Consider the following 18,590-nt stretch of genomic DNA (forward strand, 5'->3'; position numbering starts at 1 on the left):
AACCATTTTTCAACAGAAACGCTGGGTAATAGATGTGTTTCTACTGTACATAACAGAACTCAAATTTTTCTTCATAAAACTGAACCACTAGTGGTTCACTAATTCTTTATTATTAAAAGAAAAGAAACGCAACTTACATAATTCTAAATGATGAATGGGAGATAAGGACACGGTTCACCCGAACCGTTGTAGAACCACTTTTTTTTTACATCACCCATTCAAGGCCAGTAAATCTTCCGAACAATAATGTATGTAATAGTAAAAATTAACAAAGAAATTAGTTCAAGATTGTGTCACCTTCTTTTTAGGGATTTTTTTTTTTTTTTAATATCACATGGATGACAGATGGGAGAGAGTGACTGCATTCATTTCGCGATGACCTCACGTCCCAACTACATGGATGCCTCAAACGTTGGAAAATATTATTCAATACCTAAATTAGAAACATAAATTAAATAAATACCAGAAAAATAAACTTTTTGTTTCAAAATAACTATGATCCTGTTACAAAAATCAAACTTTTGAATAGTGGAATGGAGCTCATAAGTCATTCAATCACTACCATAAAGTAGTGGAATGGTTTGGAGTAGTGGAATGGTTTGGAGTAGTGGAATGTTTTGGTAAAATTATTTGGTACTATAAATATGCTCTTCCACTCCATTGTAAGATACACCATTGATTCACTTAACAAAGAAATGTATAGTTTATTCCCACATTATTACTCTCTCCCTTATATTTCTATCTCTTTAAATAATTTTATTATTATACCATTTTCAACATAAATGATCGATAGAAAATTTACGATACATTATTTTTCTTAATTATAACACGTTATCAGCACGATCACTCTATGTTCGCTGAAAAAAAAATACGGTATTATACCGGGCGGTATGTCGCCTCGTTAAAAAAAAAAAAAAAAAAGAAAGAAAAAAAAAATATATGAGTAAAGGAAAAGATAAGAATACTCTACTACGTCGATTTACTTTATTATCGGAGCGCGGCACTGCCGCCCCTTTATAAATATAATGCTTTTCTATGGTTGATTAACGCATCATAATTAATTTACTGCTTTAATTTATTGCCGTTAAAATTTATTTCTGTTATATTTATTCTTTGGTTAATATATAAGGAGGTTCGGCCACCTGTATAAAAACCTATTATCTGAATTCTTTAATTTACTGCTTTAACTTATTGCCGTTAAAATTTATTTCTGTTATATTTATTCTTTGGTTAATATATAAGGAGGCTCGACCACCTGTATAAAAACCTATTATCTGAATTCGTTAATTAACTGGTTTAACTTATTGCCGTTAAAATTTATTTCTGTTATACTTATATTTTGGTTAATATATAAGGAGGCTCGGCCACCTGTATAAAAACCTATTATCTGAATTTAGTAAATTTAACTGATTGGCTATTAAAATTTACACATTGATTTCCTATTTAAATATTTTCGCCAACGGTCTCAAAGAAAAATTTCAAAATTTTTTCAAAAATTCAACTTTTTCCAACGGCTAGGAATAGTATTTTTCAATCTATAAATACATTCATTTTCTCATTCATTTCATCAAAACAAAATTTTTCATATCTCTAAAAACTCTCTCCGAGAAAAAAAAAAAAAAAGAATTTTGAAGTTTTGAAGTTTTGAAGAATGTTTCGATTACTTTTAATATTTGCTTTTGGAATCATTATTTTGTGTATTTATAATCTTTGCGTTGTAGATTTTACTCCGCAAGGAATTTCGTTTGAACATTAGTTTACTTGTTTGTACGCTTTTTCTTTTTGTAATCGCTTGCATTATTAATGTAAACGGTTCATTTTAAATATGTTTTAAAATAAATTAAATAAAGATTTCTAATAATATTCCATGTTTTTATTTTAGATAACAAATGGCAAACATTGAGAAGCTTAAATTTTCGGCTCTCAAAATTACTGGCGCAAACTACATAGCATGGACCACTGATGTGAACTATATTTTGAGTCGCAAGAATTATCCGAGACCTTAAAATCGGAAAATTTATCGCCTCCAAAAGATAAGGCAAAGGCGATAATATTTTTAAGAAAGCAACTCGATGAAAATGTGACGCATGACTATGCTCACATAAAAGACCCAGCAGAGCTGTGGCAAGCTTTAAAAGCACGGTTTGACAACCAGAGAGAAATAACTCTCCCTCATGCGTTAGAGGACTGGAAAAACTTAAGGTTCCAAGACTTTGAGAAAGTGGAGGAATATAATTCCGCTATGCTGAGGATAGTATCACAATTAAAGTATTGTGGAAAGCCTATTACTGAAACTGAAATGCTCGAGAAGACTTACCTTACTTTTCATAAAGAACACCGTGTCTTGCAAGAGATGTATAGAAATTGCGGATACAAAAGGTTCTCTGAGTTAATTGTGACTCTCATACTGGCGGAGAAGAATAATGAACTTCTTCTTAAGAACCACAACTCTCGGCCTACGGGGGCCAAAGCATTTCCTGAGGTCAATGCAACGGATGTAAAAAATCCGGAGAGAGGAAGTCAAACCTATCGAGGTCGTGGTCGTCGATTCAATCGTGGACGTGGAAGATCCTTTAACCCACAAAGCAGAAAGTCTTATACATGGGTTCGACCTGATCAAAGTTCAAAAGGAAAAGAATCCCAAGGACGTAACGCTCAAAAGCGTGAAAGCATCTGTTACAGATGTGGATCAAAAGGGCATTGGGCTCATGTATGTTGAACCCCTGAACATCTTTGTAAGTTGTACAAAGAGTCCCAAAAGGGAAAAGGGAAGGAAGTAAATCTTACTGAGCACTTTGAGGGTACATCGTACCTCGAAGCTTCCGACTTTATAAACGATGTCAACGAGACCGCTCATGCGGATAACTGAAATGCTTGTAGTGAGACTACTAGTCTCCAGTAATGCTATTGTATAATTATTATGTATTTCAGTTGTTCTAAAATAATGTTGTTTCTGAAAAATGAACTGATGTATAATTATTATATGTTTAACATCAATAATATTTACTTATATTTATTAATGTTTATGTTAATTACAGAAAAAAATGGATCAAGATTCAAACAAAGCGATAGCAAGGGAAAATATCAAAGAAATTTGTATACCATATAGTGGAGCAACACACACTATTCTGAAACATCAGAGATTTTTCTCTGAATTAAAACCGACAAAAATTATTGTAAATACAATATCGGGTCCTACGGATTTGATTGAAGGAAGTGGCAAAGCAAATTTTAAATTGCCTAATGGAACAAAGTTTTCCATAAATAATGCCTTATATTCTCCGAATTCTAAGAGGAATTTGTTGAGTTTCAAAGACATATACCTTCAAGGATATGAAACTCAGTCTGCAACTGATGATGGAAAGAAGTATATGTATATAACTTCTAATAAATCTGGAAAAAGACATATCTTGGAAAGATTTCCAGAACTTCCTTCTGGTTTGCATCATACCTATATAGATGCCATAGAGTCAAACCTTGTGATCAAAAGAAATCCAGAAAATTTCTTACTATGGCATAATCGCCTTGGTCACCCAGGCACCACAATGATGCGAAAAATCATAGAGAGCTCACATGGTCACTCATTGAAAAATGATGAGTTGAAACATGGAAATAAAATGACATGTGCAGCGTGTTCTCTTGGAAAGTTGATCATAAGGCCATCGCCAACCAAAATTGATAAAGAATCACCAAAGTTCCTTGAACGAATTCAAGGCGATATTTGTGGACCGATACATCCACCATGTGGACCATTCCACTATTTTATGGTAATGATTGACGCATCTAGCAGATGGTCACATGTTTGTCTATTGTCATCTCGAAATTTGGCATTTGCGAGATTTATAACTCAGATAATCAAATTAAGAGCTCAGTTCTCTGATTATTCCATTAAGAGGGTTAGACTAGACAACGCTGGTGAATTCACATCCCAAGCATTCAATGATTATTGTATGGTAACAGGAATTGAAGTTCACTACAAGAAATTTGTTCATTGTTAGCGCTAAAAATATGCTATCTTACGTTATAGATAGCGAATTCACAAACGCTATGTTCTCGGCAGCTATGGTAGAGGACACCCATACGATAGCGTTTTCTGACATGCAATTATAGATCGTTCAATTATAGCGGTAATAGAATGCTGCAATATACTATATTATAGCACACATTTAGTGTTATTTTATATTGTATTGTAGCATATTTCTATTTGATATATATATATATATATATATATATATTTAATTTAATTTATATATTATTATTATATTTAAATCCTGTTTTGTAAAATAAATTTAATTGGATTTATACTATAAATTTTATTTTTTCATAAATCATCAAAATACATAAAAGTATTACTACATTAACAATTTTTTACATAACATCATACAAAGTTTTAAACAAAATAAAGCTAACATCATAAAGATAAACTTCAATCTCATTTATATGTTTCGCCTTCCCATATCATCCCCGTCCATAATCTCTGTAAGCATGTGTACAAAAGCATCAACATATATCACAGTCTTCAATCTTGTTTCCTCAATAGTTTTTATCTTAAAATCAATGCTGCATCAAACGCCAAAAATTTAACAAACTCAGAGAGACATCTAGAAGAAAATAAAGAGATAACTCATACATATATCAAGTCTCTAATTTTTTTACATGGTAAAGAGATTCAAACCCAATAGTGGTGATGAAGCTCATGGTAATAATATTAAACAGAGAGGATGCTAAACTAATCCATGTATATAAACCAAATAACGAGATCACAAAACATGGTGAAATCATTAGTTGCAAATAGTTCTACCTAAAGTAAACACACCACACCATAGAAAACACAACAGTTTTAAAATCATCAGAATAAAGAAAAGAAAAGAGCAAGGTATTTATATTCTTAAAAGACTACCTCTTTCGTGAGCATTCGTCCTCAACATGTCCCACCCCTTTCTTAACAGCTCCTAAAGATGAAGAAGAATTGATTTCCACTACCTGTTCTTGTATATTCTGCTCATCTATCTGTAATAACATTAAAGCAAAGGTATTTGGAGTAGCAAAGTCTTAACATTATTTCCACTTGTCTTATAAACTGATCTCTACATATCACAAAGAGAATACATATCTACAAAAAACAACCTATGTTTTTATCAAAATGTAAAACTAATTAAGATGTTAGAAATATCAAAAGCACCTGAATTATCCTTCCTTGTTCTTTATTTTGCCAACCATCAAGTCATCCACAAAAAATCCATACTATCAAACAGAGAAATTAACCAGCACTAAAATTCAAATAGACAATGTGTAGCCAAACCTGAAGATCATCAACTTCACAGCCAACGTGGAGCAAGACCCTTATACAAGCTGCAAAATAAGAAATCAAACACAAAAGGCTAGCAGTAACAAGAAAGTACCTTCCAAAATCCTCTCCTTTAAATAATAAAATCACATTAAATCATCAGAATCTTTTGATTCACTTCTCTCCGACTAATCTCATGTTGGACTACTAGTGCATGTCTCAGGAGCTTCAGGCTTTTCAACAGGTGTAGCTGTGTAGGTGAAGACACGACTTTCTTATTTTCATTACGAGCATTCTCTTTCGCAGCTTGCTTCCTATTGTTCATTTACCTACACCAAAAAGTTCAAATAAATGAAGTTACTAAATCCGAAGAGCAAATATAGACACATCATGTGTTAGAACTTAGAATTGAAGTTATCTTACATTTTTTTACGGTTCCACCACTCGAGATATTCAACAAGTCTCTCTCAAATCGTACAAGCTCCAGCTGCAACACTTTAGCAATCAAAATGATAATTTAATAGAAAGAGTTTCACACACGAGCTCCATCTCTAGATACAAAGAGTTTTCTTTTTGGATTTGAAGCTTACAGTTTACAATTTTCTCCTAATGAAGAATACCTTTTTGGTTTTCCAATTTCCAAATTAAAGAAAGCTAAAATCCCTAATTGAGATGGCTTACCATTTTGCGAGGATGAAGAAGGAGAAGAAGAAGAGTCACTGAATCTCTACTTATCGAAGTATATTAATCCGTCCATCACCACCATTACCATGTCCTCTCTCTCTCTACTTCCCGATCTAAAACTCTTCGAATCATCCCTTTCTCTACTTGAATTCATCTTCTCTGTTCCCAAAGCGATTCTCCTCCACGGTAGATTGAAACTTCATCGTGAGAAATAGATCGGGATTGATAGGAGGAGATGTGGGGTTTCGGTTGCGTCTGTTTAATTTGGTGGTGGCGGCAGCGGCGGAAGCCATTGGAGGGGAGTCAGGGTTTGGCTGAGTTGATTCGAGAGAAAGGGAACTGGAGGAGGAGGGTGGGGAGAGACGGTCAGCCACAGTGGCGGTGACGGCGAGGATAGAGGAAGAGGCTGCAACTAGCTTCAACGGTGGAAGCGACGAGATTTGTTAGTGAGCCTAAGAGTTTTTTTTTTTTCTAGTCTCTGAGATAATTTGTTTAGGTCTTTGAGAAAAGAAGAAAAGCTAAAGTGTTCGCGGCTATCTAAATTTTTTGGCTAAGTATTGACGGAATACGTGATTTTAACTTCTCGCTTATTGATTTTCTATTATAGCGTTTATTAAATGCTATTGATAGAAATTATTCAAAATCAAAATCTCAAATCAATCATTCATAGCAATTAGTGAAACCGTGCTATTGTGAACTGCTATCAATGCTCACTTTTTTTGTAGTGGTTGAACATCCTGTAGCTCATGTTCATACACAAAATGGCTTGGCGGAATCATTAATTAAACGTCTGCAATTGCTTGCAAGACCATTGATCATGAGATCAAAACTTCCAACCTCTGTATGGGGACATGCCATTTTGCATGCAGAAGCACTTATTCGGATAAGACCAAGTGCATACCATAAATACTTCCCACTACAGTTAGCATTTGGTCGAGAACCAAATATATCTCATCTAAGAATTTTTGGTTGTGCGGTGTATGTGCCTATAGCACCACCACAACGTACAAAGATATGACCACAAAGAAGGTTGGGAATATATATTGGCTGTGATTCTCCATCAATTATAAGATACCTAGAACCGCAGACTGGTGATGTCTTTACGGCACGATTTGCCGATTGTCACTTTGATGAGAAAGTATTTCCGGTTCTAGGGGGAGAAAATAAGCAAGTAGGAAAAGAAATCAAATGGTGTGTACCATCCCTGTTACACCTTGATCCTCCTACAAAACAGTCAGAAATAGAAGTTCGACGAATTGTGCATTTGCAAAGTATAGCAAATCAACTTCCCGATGCTTTTGCAGATACCAAAACGGTAACTAAATCATATATACCAGCTGCAAATGTTCCTGCTCGAATTAAAATACCATAAGAACGTGGAGGAGCAGATGATACACGTGAGTCTAAAACACGCTTGAAACGTGGTAGACCAGTTGGTGCTAAGGATAAAAATCCTAGAAAACGAAAGGAAGTTGAAAAGCATGATATTCCCAAAATAGCAGAAAGCATTTTGGAAGAAACGAATCATGAGTCTAATGACAATGATGAGCATCATGAGCCTGAAGGAAATCATGAGATTTCTATCAACTATATACATAATGGAAAGATCTGGGATCGAAATAAAATGGATGATATTAATGACGTTTTCTCATACCTTTTGTCAAAGGAAATTGATGAGGAAAACGAGGATCCAGAACCAAAGTCTGTATATGAATGTCAAAAGAGACATGACTGGATAAAATGGAAAGATGCAGTACAAGTCGAACTTGATTCGCTAAATAAGCGAAATGTATTCGGACCTATTGTACTCACACCTGAAGATGTGAGACCGGTTGGATACAAATGGGTTTTCGTTAGAAAACGAAATGAGAAAAATGAAATTACGAGATACAAGGCTCGTCTCGTAGCTCAAGGATTTTCTCAAAGACCCGAGATTGATTATGAGGAAATATATTCCCCCGTTATGGATGCTATAACATTTAGATTTCTGATGAGTCTAGCAGCTGGCAAAAATCTAGAGATGCGTCTCATGGATGTCGTTACAGCATATTTATATGGATCATTGGATACAGATATCTATATGAGAGTTTCCGATGGGTTTAATATGCCAAAAGCATTAAAATCTAAACCCAAAGAGTTATGTGCAATAAAGTTGCAGAGAGCATTATATGGGTTAAAGCAATCTGGACGAATGTGGTATAATCGTCTCAGTGAGCATTTAACGAAAGAAGGATATGTGAATGATCCTATATGCCCATGTGTTTTCATAAAGAAAACAAATTCCGGATTTGTGATAATCGCGGTATATGTTGATGATCTAAACATAATCGGGACTCAAGCAGAAATACAGAAAGCAACAAACTATTTAAAAGGGGAATTTGAGATGAAAGATCTCGAACAAACAAAATTTTGTCTTGGCCTACAAATTGAACATACTCAAAAGGGTATATTAGTTCATCAATCCATATACACCAAAAGAGTGTTAAAACGTTTTAATATGGATAAGGCAACTCCTCTCAGTACTCCAATGGTCGTTAGATCACTTAATGTTGAGAGTGATCCATTCAGACCACCTGAGGAGAATGAAGAGATACTCGGTCCTGAAGTATCGTATCTAAGTGCAATTGGAGCCCTTATGTATCTTGCAAATTGCACTCGACCTGATATATCTTTTTCAGTCAATCTTTTGGCTAGATTTAGTTCATCCCCTACCCGAAGACATTGGAATGGGGTTAAACATGTCTTTCGTTATCTTCAAGGGACTATTGATTTAGGGTTATTTTATCCTAAAAATATAAATGGTCAAATGATTGGTTTTGCAGATGCAGGCTATTTATCAGACCCACACAAAGCTCGATCACAAACAGGATACGTGTTCACGATTGGAGGTACTGCTATATCATGGCGTTCTCAGGAGCAGACGCTTGTAGCTACTTCTTCAAATCATGCTGAAATCATCGCACTCCATGAAGCGAGTAGAGAATGCGTATGGCTACGATCGATAAGTCAACACATTCAAACAAGTAGTGGAATTCGTCTAAAAACGGAGCCAACTATCTTGTATGAAGACAATGCTGCATGTGTTGCTCAGACAAATGAAGGATTTATCAAAAGCGATAGAACCAAACATATCCCTCCGAAGTTCTTTTCATACACCCAAGAGCTCGTGAAGAATAAAGACATTGAAGTAAGATATGTCCAATCATCCAAGAATTCTGCGGATCTCTTCACAAAATCATTGCCCACCTCTATGTTCAGAAAACATGTTCATAACATTGGAATGATTTGTGGATGTCGGATTCACACACTCAAGTATTTTTGTTAAGTGGGAAAGATTATTCTTGAGGGACAAAAATGAATATGTAAAAACTTATAAATTGATACGAAAATTGCTATAGTATTTCTCTCTTTTTAGGAGGATCCCCCATTACATGGCCATTGGCCTTTATATTTATACATAGAGAATTGTCATTAAAATGAATAATTAAGTACAGTTATTTCCTCTTAAATGTGTCCGTTTTGATTCTTCGACTTTAATGCTCAACGTTTGAATTTGAGTTGACTCTGATCTTCGCGGGCCTCGCCTTTCTGGCCCAAATATCCTTGAACCATCTTACCCATGCCTTCTTCATCGAACTCATGTCGCAATGTAATCACTTCGGATGGTCAAAGTGGTGACAACCACTTCGACCGTCCCTTCGACTCCTGGGTCCGATGAGCTTCATTCTTTTTGGGCCTATTATCTTGACTACGTGGCAATCTTTGGTTGGTCTCGTACTTCTGGTGCGGGATCCGACACCAACAATTAGCCCCCCAAGTTCTTCGAAGTGCTATTCCAATTCGGAGGACTTTAAATGCTCAAATAGCCAAAGATTGCGCTCGAGAATCTTTCTGATTTCCCGCCGAAAATCTCATCACTCCTTTAATTTCGGCACTAGCCTTTTTTAGCTGAGTGACATCTGTCATCATTATGACCATATATCGTTTAATTACTATTAAAACGGGAAAAACCTTCCCACTTCCCACACGACTTCCGAGGCGGTTTCATCATTAGCTTGAGGTAACTTCTTTTCACCATTACTCTCTTCTTTTTCTTTTGTACTTTAATCAAAAAACTCTCTCTTTTCTTCTTCACAAAAAATCTCTCCTCGCCGGATCTTGAATTTTTATTCGATGACTTCTGATTCTGAAAGACCTGAATCTCCGTCTTACGACGAGAGGCGTTCTAGTAACGACGAATGCACTCGTCCTAACGACATCGCCGGTCCTCATTACAAATCCACCTGTACTCTTCAATCCCTCGAGCGATTGAAGGGGCTTTGTCAAATTCCTCCTGGAATTATAGCGGAGGCGCAAATAGCTGACCCTACGGAATCTCCTGAGAACCACCGTGCCGGCTATTTTTGCGTCTACGAAATTTACTTCAAGGGCTGCGGATTGACCTTCCCCCTTCCTGAAGCCCTAGTTCGATTCTTGGCGGCTCTCGAGATCGCTTTACCTCAATTAACCCCCAATCTCCTCCGAACCATCCTCGGGATTATAACCGTTACGGCGGAGGCCGGCTACGTCATTGGAGTCCCCGAGCTGAATGAACTCCTAAGCGTAAGGAGTTCATCAAAGAAAACTGGGTACTTCTCAGCGTATCCAAATGCCAATAGAAACGTCATCTCGCACCTCCCGAACAAGGATGAGAACTGGCACCATCCTTGGTTTTTGATTAAGAAAACTCCCGCTTCGATTGGGAATCTTTCCGATGTACTCCCATCGAAGTGGTCTGCGAAACCTGGTAGAGACTAGGTCGTATATTCCTTTATTGTTTATTATTATTTTTTTACTGACCGAATTCGTTGTTTCATTTCGCAGCTTTCATCGCTTCAACTCTCCCGACCGAAGAATTTGTCAAGTTCTTCAAAACAATCCTTGAAGGGGAAACCCTTTGGAATTCTTTCACCCTCGACCGGTTTGTCAAGGCTAACCGGAAACTCAGGATGAGTCCTCCCAATCTACTTCATCGTCTTCCGCCTCCTCCCCCAACTCAGGGAATGTCAGCTCGGGCCCTCGCTGCCCAGCGTAAGAAGCTCTCCAAGCCGATAGCAGAGGCTTGTGATGAAAACAAGGCGTTCCTTGCGACCGCCATTGACAAAAAAGTTTACAGCAGAACCCTGCTGGTTGATGACAACAGCTCCGAGGGAGCCAGATCTGTTGCTGCTTATAGGCTAACACCTCGCCGCGAGCGCCGCGACGAGCGTTCTCCTCGGAGAGAGCGGTCTCCTCGGAGAGAGCGGTCTCCTCGGAGAGAGCGGTCTCCTCGTCGTGATTCTCCCCGTCCTCCCCGAGACGATTTTAGCAACGAACCACTTAAAAATTTGGTTCGTAAGAAGAGGGACAAGTCGTCCCGTGATGACTTGTCTCCGCGAAGGGAGAAATCAAGGCCTCGGACTGACCGTTCACCTCGATCCTCTCCTCCTACTGAACCAATGGGTCCTCCCCGTCCTGTTGACATGTCTTCTTCTTCCCAGCCCGTCAGCGAAAAGACTGCTAGGAGTACATCCCCTAAAGGTGGAGATTCTGAATCTCGAGATGCTTCCTCGAGGCTGAAGCCTGCTCTTGTCCCTCAAGTCAAATCGCTTTCAGGTTTGGTGATTTACACATGCTTAAACTTTTTGTCTTTATTAAAATTCCAATTTTTACAATTCTTCCTTCTTCGCAGCTATGGAGACAGAAGGCAGCGTCTTTCGATGCTTCAAGACCCGTTCGGGTTCGATCTTGCCAGATTTCAACAAATGGCGCCCTGCAATTCGTGAACGCTATTTGCTTCACGCTTATCATTCATCTCGGGTTAGTTCCGTTTTCTTTTATGTATATTGTATTGCCATTCTGCGAACTGACTCGTCATCCCGGGTTCATGTATAACGCCAGGCTCAAAGCGAATTTAACGACATGATCGAACATTACGAAGGGTTGGTCCTTGGCCGGGAGAAGGAGATTGACATGTGGAAGAAGAAATTCTCAGCTCTTGAGGCTGACCTCAACTCTTCAACTGGCTCTAAGCACGATCTGGAGGATAAGGTCGATAGGTTGACGTCAGAGTTGGCGCAGGTAAAGGGGGAACTGCAAGACTACTATGACCGGAATTACAAACTCCAGGACGAACTGTCTGGTGTTCAGGGTAGACTTCACGAATCCGAATCAACCGCCGACACCCTGAACAACCAACTTATCGAGCTAGACGCGAAGTACAAGGCGCTAGCCAAGTTGCGTGATTCTGAGTTGGCAAGGTCGGCATCGAGGGCCAGAAAGGAGATTAAGGGACGCGGGATGGAATTGATCCAAGGGGCCATTCGCTTCATGCAAACCGAGAAAGCTAGGTCGGACTTGGAGTCATATATCAAGGAGCACGAAAGCAACTTGATTCTGCTGGACCAAATCCATGAAGCAGATTTCTCCGAGGAGCAAGAAAGGACCGAGCTGTCGACTAACCTTTCTGAGAAACGGAGTCGCTTAGCAGCTCTTCCCACTTCGATCTTCAACCCGCTTGACTTCGAGGCATTCTTTACTGAATCGCCTCCTATCAGTGAATCGGGTTTAGACTGGGCAGGTAACGCTTGGCTCCTGTGGCTTACCTTTTTTTTTACCTTGCACCTTTGATTGACTAGAATCATTATCTCTAGGTTCAAGTGAGACGGTAGACGTTGTCCCGCCCGCAGCTCCAATAGTACCAGAGGTCACTCCGGAGGTTGGTTGTACCGCGGAGGGTGGTCAAGGAGCTTCATCTGACCAAGCAGCTGCCAAGAACGCGAATGAAGCTTCGACTGTTGAGCCGGATTCCGAGGTGGCTGCTGCTCCGTAGTGGCTGTGTCCACTTTAAATTGGGGATTGTCCCTTTATTTTTAAGACTTAATTTCAAACTTGTCTTTGCCTAAGGAGGCTTTATTATTTTCTTTTGAACAAAATATTTGCCTGAGGAGGCTTTTAAACCTTTCTAGGTTGTGACCCAAGGGGGCTTGGTTAAAATTAAATGCAGGTTTGCAAAGTCCGCTTTTAACCTTTTGCGGCCTTGTGGCAATGCTTTCGAGATTTTTAGGCTGATCAGACCTTTCTCTTTAGAATGCGAGAACTGAGCTCGGCTTAAAGCGAGTTCCCCACTTCGGGTTTAGTCAACTCGGTAAACTTGTTGGGCTTGAGCCTTAGAAACTTTTGTAGTTAATGCGACGGTTGCCTTTTTCTTTTCAAGGAGAACGGCTCATCTTTTAATGCAATAATTGCCTTTTCTCGATTTTCCAAAAATGGTTTAAATCACTTGGGCACGCTACCATTAATGAATTTATGGTTCCAAGACAAACCCTAAATCATTATAAATAAAGGCTCACCTACCTCTTAAGCTTTATTAAACATGACTCTAGAGTCTCACTTGAGAAATATTTTAAGAATGGAAAACGAAACAGTAGCCCCCGTTGATCCCGGCAGTCCACTCTTCTTATCCGGCGACGGCTTTGAACCGGCCGGCGTTCTCTTTCCTCACGCCGTCTTTCACTTTCCTCCGAAGGAGAAGAAAGAGGCCTGCGATTTCATTGACAAGGTAAATGTTAAAGTTTTTGATTTAAAACTTCTTGTTTCGTCTTATTCACTTTTTTTTATGCTAGGTCGCCGACAAGCACCGTCGCTTGTGTGAAGAGAGGCAGCGGCTGGGACTCAAAAGGCAGACGCTCGAGGCTCGCGTCGCTCGAGTGGAAAGGAAGATAAGGGCCTTGGAGAGTGATCCCTTTCAATGGGAGTGGCGGAACTTCGACTCCGTTGCTGAGATCCCGAAGATGCTTCGGATGTATCTCCACGCTAGAGGAGTCCCAGGTCCCGTGAACACCCCCGTCTTCGCCGTTCCATCCGACGATGAAGAGGAAGAGGACTTGGAGGAGGAGGCCAGCGACTGCCGGAAACGCCTTCGGGATCGTTCCGAAGTGGATGCCAAAAACAAGGCGTCCACTTCGAGGACTAAACCGGCGATGAAGGAGCCTGTTCCTGAGCCTCTCCCATAAATGTTCTCCAATTTCTTCACTTCTCTTTTTTTTTTTAAAAAAACAAAAACTCGTAATGGGCTTCGGCCCTTTTTATTTATGGAAATATTTGCTACTTTCCTTCTTTTCCAAATATTCTTCGAGATGCGTCTTTTAATGCAGGATCCGTTCGAGGGCATAAATCTCTCCGCGAATCATTCCATTCCTTGGATAGAATCCGTAGCTTGCTAGGGATATGGAGTTCCTATAAATTATAAGTTCAACTCCCCTTTACTCCTCACCATTTTTTTATTTTAGCAGGCATGGAGTTCAATCTACGCTGTTCAGAATCTATGCCCGACTTCTCCAGATTCGGAATGATGAATGAAGATGTTCCAAGTGAGCCGAACAGGCAGCCTCCTCCACTTCGCGGCTTCTTGAGATCTCAAATCCGATCCCCATGTGCTTTGATCAGGGATCTACCTATCAGAGACCAAGGAACAGCGACGGCATTCATAGAGGCACTTGAACTTCAACACCGGAAGCTTACGTCGGAAAAGAGGAGGCTCCGGAAGAGGATTAACCGGATGCAACGCAGGCTTACTATGGTGTCAAGAAATCTTCACATCCTTGAATCTCACCCCGGAGAGTGGATTGAGCTTGGAATCTCTGATTTTGCTCGAATTCCGGACTGCATGATGCCAATCCTCGATCTTGCTGGTCAAGGAATTGAAGTGTTCTGCTCGTCAACGAGGATTTCGTAGTTCAAAGTGTACGATGAGGGACACTTCGCCCCTTTTTTTTTTTTTTTTTGAATAAACGCTTTATTTCCAATCTCTTGTATGTTCGCATAGCCGAACCTTCTTCCTTTAATAAAGAAATAAAACAAAAATTTTATTAATAGCTGAACTCGTTTTCGAGCTGCCTACGTACCCATTCCGGGATCAAGCCAAATCGTAGTTCATGTACATAAACAATGCATGTAGCTTCTAAACATAAAACTTCTTTAAGTTGATCACATTCCAAGGTCGCTTGACTGGATTGTCTTCTAGGTCTTTTAACCTATAAACACCGTTTCGAACCACTTCGGTAATAATGTAAGGTCCTTCCCAATTAATACCGAGTTTTCCGGCACCTTCTTCTTTTTTGTTGTCAAAGACGCGCCTTAATACGTAATCTCCCACGAAGAACGGCCTACTTTTAACCTTTGAATTGTAATACCGGGCTGCTGCCTGTTGGTAATTTTGGATCCGAATTAGAGCTTGATCTCGCCTTTCATTTATGGTATCTAGTGAATCGTTAAGCATTGCTGAATTTTCTTCCTCATTTAACGGTGCTTCTGTTCGACGAAGTCCGGGCACATTGAGTTCAGCTGGTACTACCGCCTCCATGCCATAAACCAAAGAGAATGGAGTTTCTCCTGTAGGTCGCCTAGGGGTTGTACGATAGGCCCACAGGACGGGTTGGAGTTCTTCATACCATCCTCCCTTTAGATGACTTAAGCGTTTCTTGAGATTGCTTAATATTGTCTTGTTCGCGGCTTCAGCTTGTCCGTTTCCTTGCGGATATCGTGGAGTAGAATAACTAACTTTGATTCCCCAGTCCGCACAAAAGGCATCAAACTCGTGTGAAATAAATTGTGGTCCATTATCAGTGACTATTTCGTACGGAACTCCATGTCGACATATAATGTTCTTCCAAATAAAAGTCTTCACCGCCGAATCTTTGATACCAACATACGCCTCAGCTTCAATCCATTTCGAAAAGTAGTCCGTAAGGACTAAAAGGTACTGCACACCTCGAGTTGATTTGTGCAATGGTCCAATGATGTCCATTGACCACCTCATAAACGGGTATGGGGCGGAAATGGAGGAGAATAACTCTGACGGTTGATGGATTAATGGCGCATAGAGTTGGCAGCGCTTGCATCTTTGGGCGAACTTAACACAATCTGTGATCATAGTGGGCCAAAAGTACCCCATTCTTTTAACTTTAAAAGCCATAGCTCTTCCTGATGAATGACTTCCACATAACCCCTCATGCACTTCGCTCATGACGATTTCGACTTCGGGCCCAAAAATGCATAATAGGTAAGGGTCACTAACACCCCGCCTATATAACGCATCTTTTGATAGGCAAAATTTCGCGCTAACGACTTTCATTTTCCTGGCCTGCCATTTATTCCTTGGGAGCTCGCCTGTCGTGATGTAATGCTTTATTGGCTCCCTCCAGTCAGCCCCCCAGTCTTTAGCCGGAATTTGGTCAACTTTGTGAAATATCCGTGGCTCTGGTTCGGGATGTTCGTTTGGCTCAAGAATATTCTCCTCGAGTAATGGCTCGGTTTCTAACATCGTCTCTGGAATCATTTCTTCAGCTAGGACAACGGGTTCCTTGTTAGATGTATTTGATCCCTTTGACTTTCTTCGTTTGTTGGGTGGCGGTTCGATCTCTGATTCGCCACGGTCGCGTGCCGCTGCTCGAGACCTTGTAACGACGAGGGTTTCCTTGCTGTCTTGAATGCTCCGCTCCGAGATGCATTCTACCGGAATAACTCTCTTTAACTCAGGATCTGATGTTGACGCCAATGCGGCAAGTGCATCTGCCGTTGTATTCTCTCCGCGAGGTATGCGGATTAACTCGAATTTCGAGAAATTTTTAGATAGATCCTTCACCATTTCGAGGTAAGCTTCCATTCTTGAATCTTTGGCTTCATAGTCTCCATTAAATTGGTTAGCTACTAATTGCGAATCGCAATAAGCCAATATTTCCTTAGCTCCAACTCCTTGTGCTAGTCGAAGTCCGGCAATAAGGGCTTCGTATTCTGCCTCGTTGTTGGAGGCATTGAATAACAATCAGAATGATTGTTCTAGAATTTCTGATGTCGGAGATTCCAACCTAATTCCCACTCCGGATCCTTGCTTTGTTGAAGACCCATCTACGTGTAATTTCCAAGTTTGGTTCTCCGGTTGATCTATCGTTCCAGGTATTGGTAGTTCGGTCAGGAAGTCTGCTAAGACCTGAGCTTTCATACTGATCTGGCTTTTAAACTCTATGTCGTACTCGCTTAATTCCACCGCCCATTTCGCCAAACGTCCGGATTGACTTGGACTATGAAGTATTGTTCTGAGTGGTTGGTTAGTTAATACTTCAACCGGATGGGACTGAAAATATGGACGCAACTTCCGAGCCGAAGTTACCACCGCGAGTGCAAGTTTTTCCATCATTGTGTATCTGGTTTCCGGATCCGTCATTGACTTGCTCACATAGTAAATTGGTTTCTGCTCCCCACGGTCTTCCCGAACCAAGACTCCACTAACCGCGTGGTTTGAAACTGAAACGTACAAGTAGAGTTTTTCATCCACTTCCGGTTTGGACAGTATAGGTGGAGTGGTTAAGTATGCCTTAAGCTGCCCAAAAGCTTCTTCACTCTTCTCATCCCAAAGAAATCCTTTGTTCCCTTTTAGAATTTGGTAGAAAGGCAACGACTTATCTGTAGATCTCGAGATAAAACGATTCAAGGCCGCAATTCGCCCAGTCAACCGTTGTACTTCTTTGAAGTTTTTCGGAGATGGCATGTTTAGAAAGGCGTTAATTTGATTTGGATTGGCTTCAATCCCTCTTTCTGTCACGATATAACCAAGGAATTCTCCGGATGGGACTCCAAATGTGCACTTCGCCGGGTTCAGCTTCATTTGATATTTATTGAGAATATCAAAACATTCCTCCAAATGCTTAACATGATCTTCTTTCTTCAACGATTTAACCAACATATCATCTATGTAGACTTCCATAGTCTTCCCGAGGTGATTGTGAAACATTTTGTTCACCAACCGTTGGTAAGTCGCTCCTGCATTTTTCAAACCAAAAGGCATTACCTTGTAACAGTAGATACCTCTATCTGTGATAAATGACGTCTTTTCTTGATCGTCGGGGTTCATCATTATCTGATTATAACCCGAGAAGGCGTCCATGAACGTTAACAGCTCATTTCCAGCGGTGGACTCTACAAGTCGATCTATATGCGGGAGCAGGAAACTATCTTTGGGACATGCTTTATTTAGGTCTGTAAAGTCGATGCAAACCCTATCTTTCCCATTCTTTTTCTTGACAACGACAGTGTTTGCTACCCACTCCGGATATTGCACTTCTCTTATGGACCCTATCTTCAAGAGTTTATCCACTTCGTCGTTTACTATTTTTGCCCGCTCGACTCCAAGCTTTCTTCTTTTTTGTTTCACCGGTTTGAAGCTTGGATCTACGTTTAGTTCATGACAAATTATACTCGGATTTATGCCCGGCATGTCCGCTGCTGACCATGCAAATGATGCTTTGTTTTTCCTTAAGAGTTCGATCAAAGCTTCTTTTATTTGGCCAGTCAAAGTTGCTCCAATTCTAATTTTCCGGTCCGGCTTGTCTTCTTCCAGTACCACTTCGACTACTACATCCTCTTTCTTCTGCCCACTAGGAAATTTGGTTTTTAGTCCTTCTTTTGCGGGCTTCGTTAATTGCTATTGAATCTTCATACGGTGGCTAGCTAAGTAACAAGTCCGTGAAGCTTCTTGATCTCCCCGAATTGTTTCCACCCCATTTGATGTTGGAAATTTGATACATTGATGGTATGTAGAGGG

General features: G+C 39.9%; 1 long non-coding RNA gene across 3 annotated transcripts; it reads right to left on the minus strand.

Moving 5' to 3' along the window:
- Nucleotides 1-4,340: 4,340 nt before the first annotated feature.
- LOC110226008 lies at nucleotides 4,341-6,695 on the minus strand. 3 transcript variants are annotated; one of them, XR_002330130.1, is made up of 6 exons: nucleotides 5,969-6,695; nucleotides 5,711-5,774; nucleotides 5,303-5,616; nucleotides 5,183-5,202; nucleotides 4,901-5,010; nucleotides 4,341-4,560 (listed from the first exon to the last, which is right to left on the minus strand). It is a non-coding gene; the product is annotated as an uncharacterized LOC110226008 (long non-coding RNA). The 3 variants fall into 3 exon arrangements; XR_002330131.1 differs by having other exon boundaries at nucleotides 5,711-5,782; XR_002330132.1 differs by lacking the exon at nucleotides 5,183-5,202.
- Nucleotides 6,696-18,590: the final 11,895 nt, after the last annotated feature.

This window comes from Arabidopsis lyrata (genome assembly GCF_000004255.2).
Source record: "Arabidopsis lyrata subsp. lyrata unplaced genomic scaffold ARALYscaffold_7, whole genome shotgun sequence".
Lineage (NCBI taxonomy): Eukaryota > Viridiplantae > Streptophyta > Magnoliopsida > Brassicales > Brassicaceae > Arabidopsis > Arabidopsis lyrata.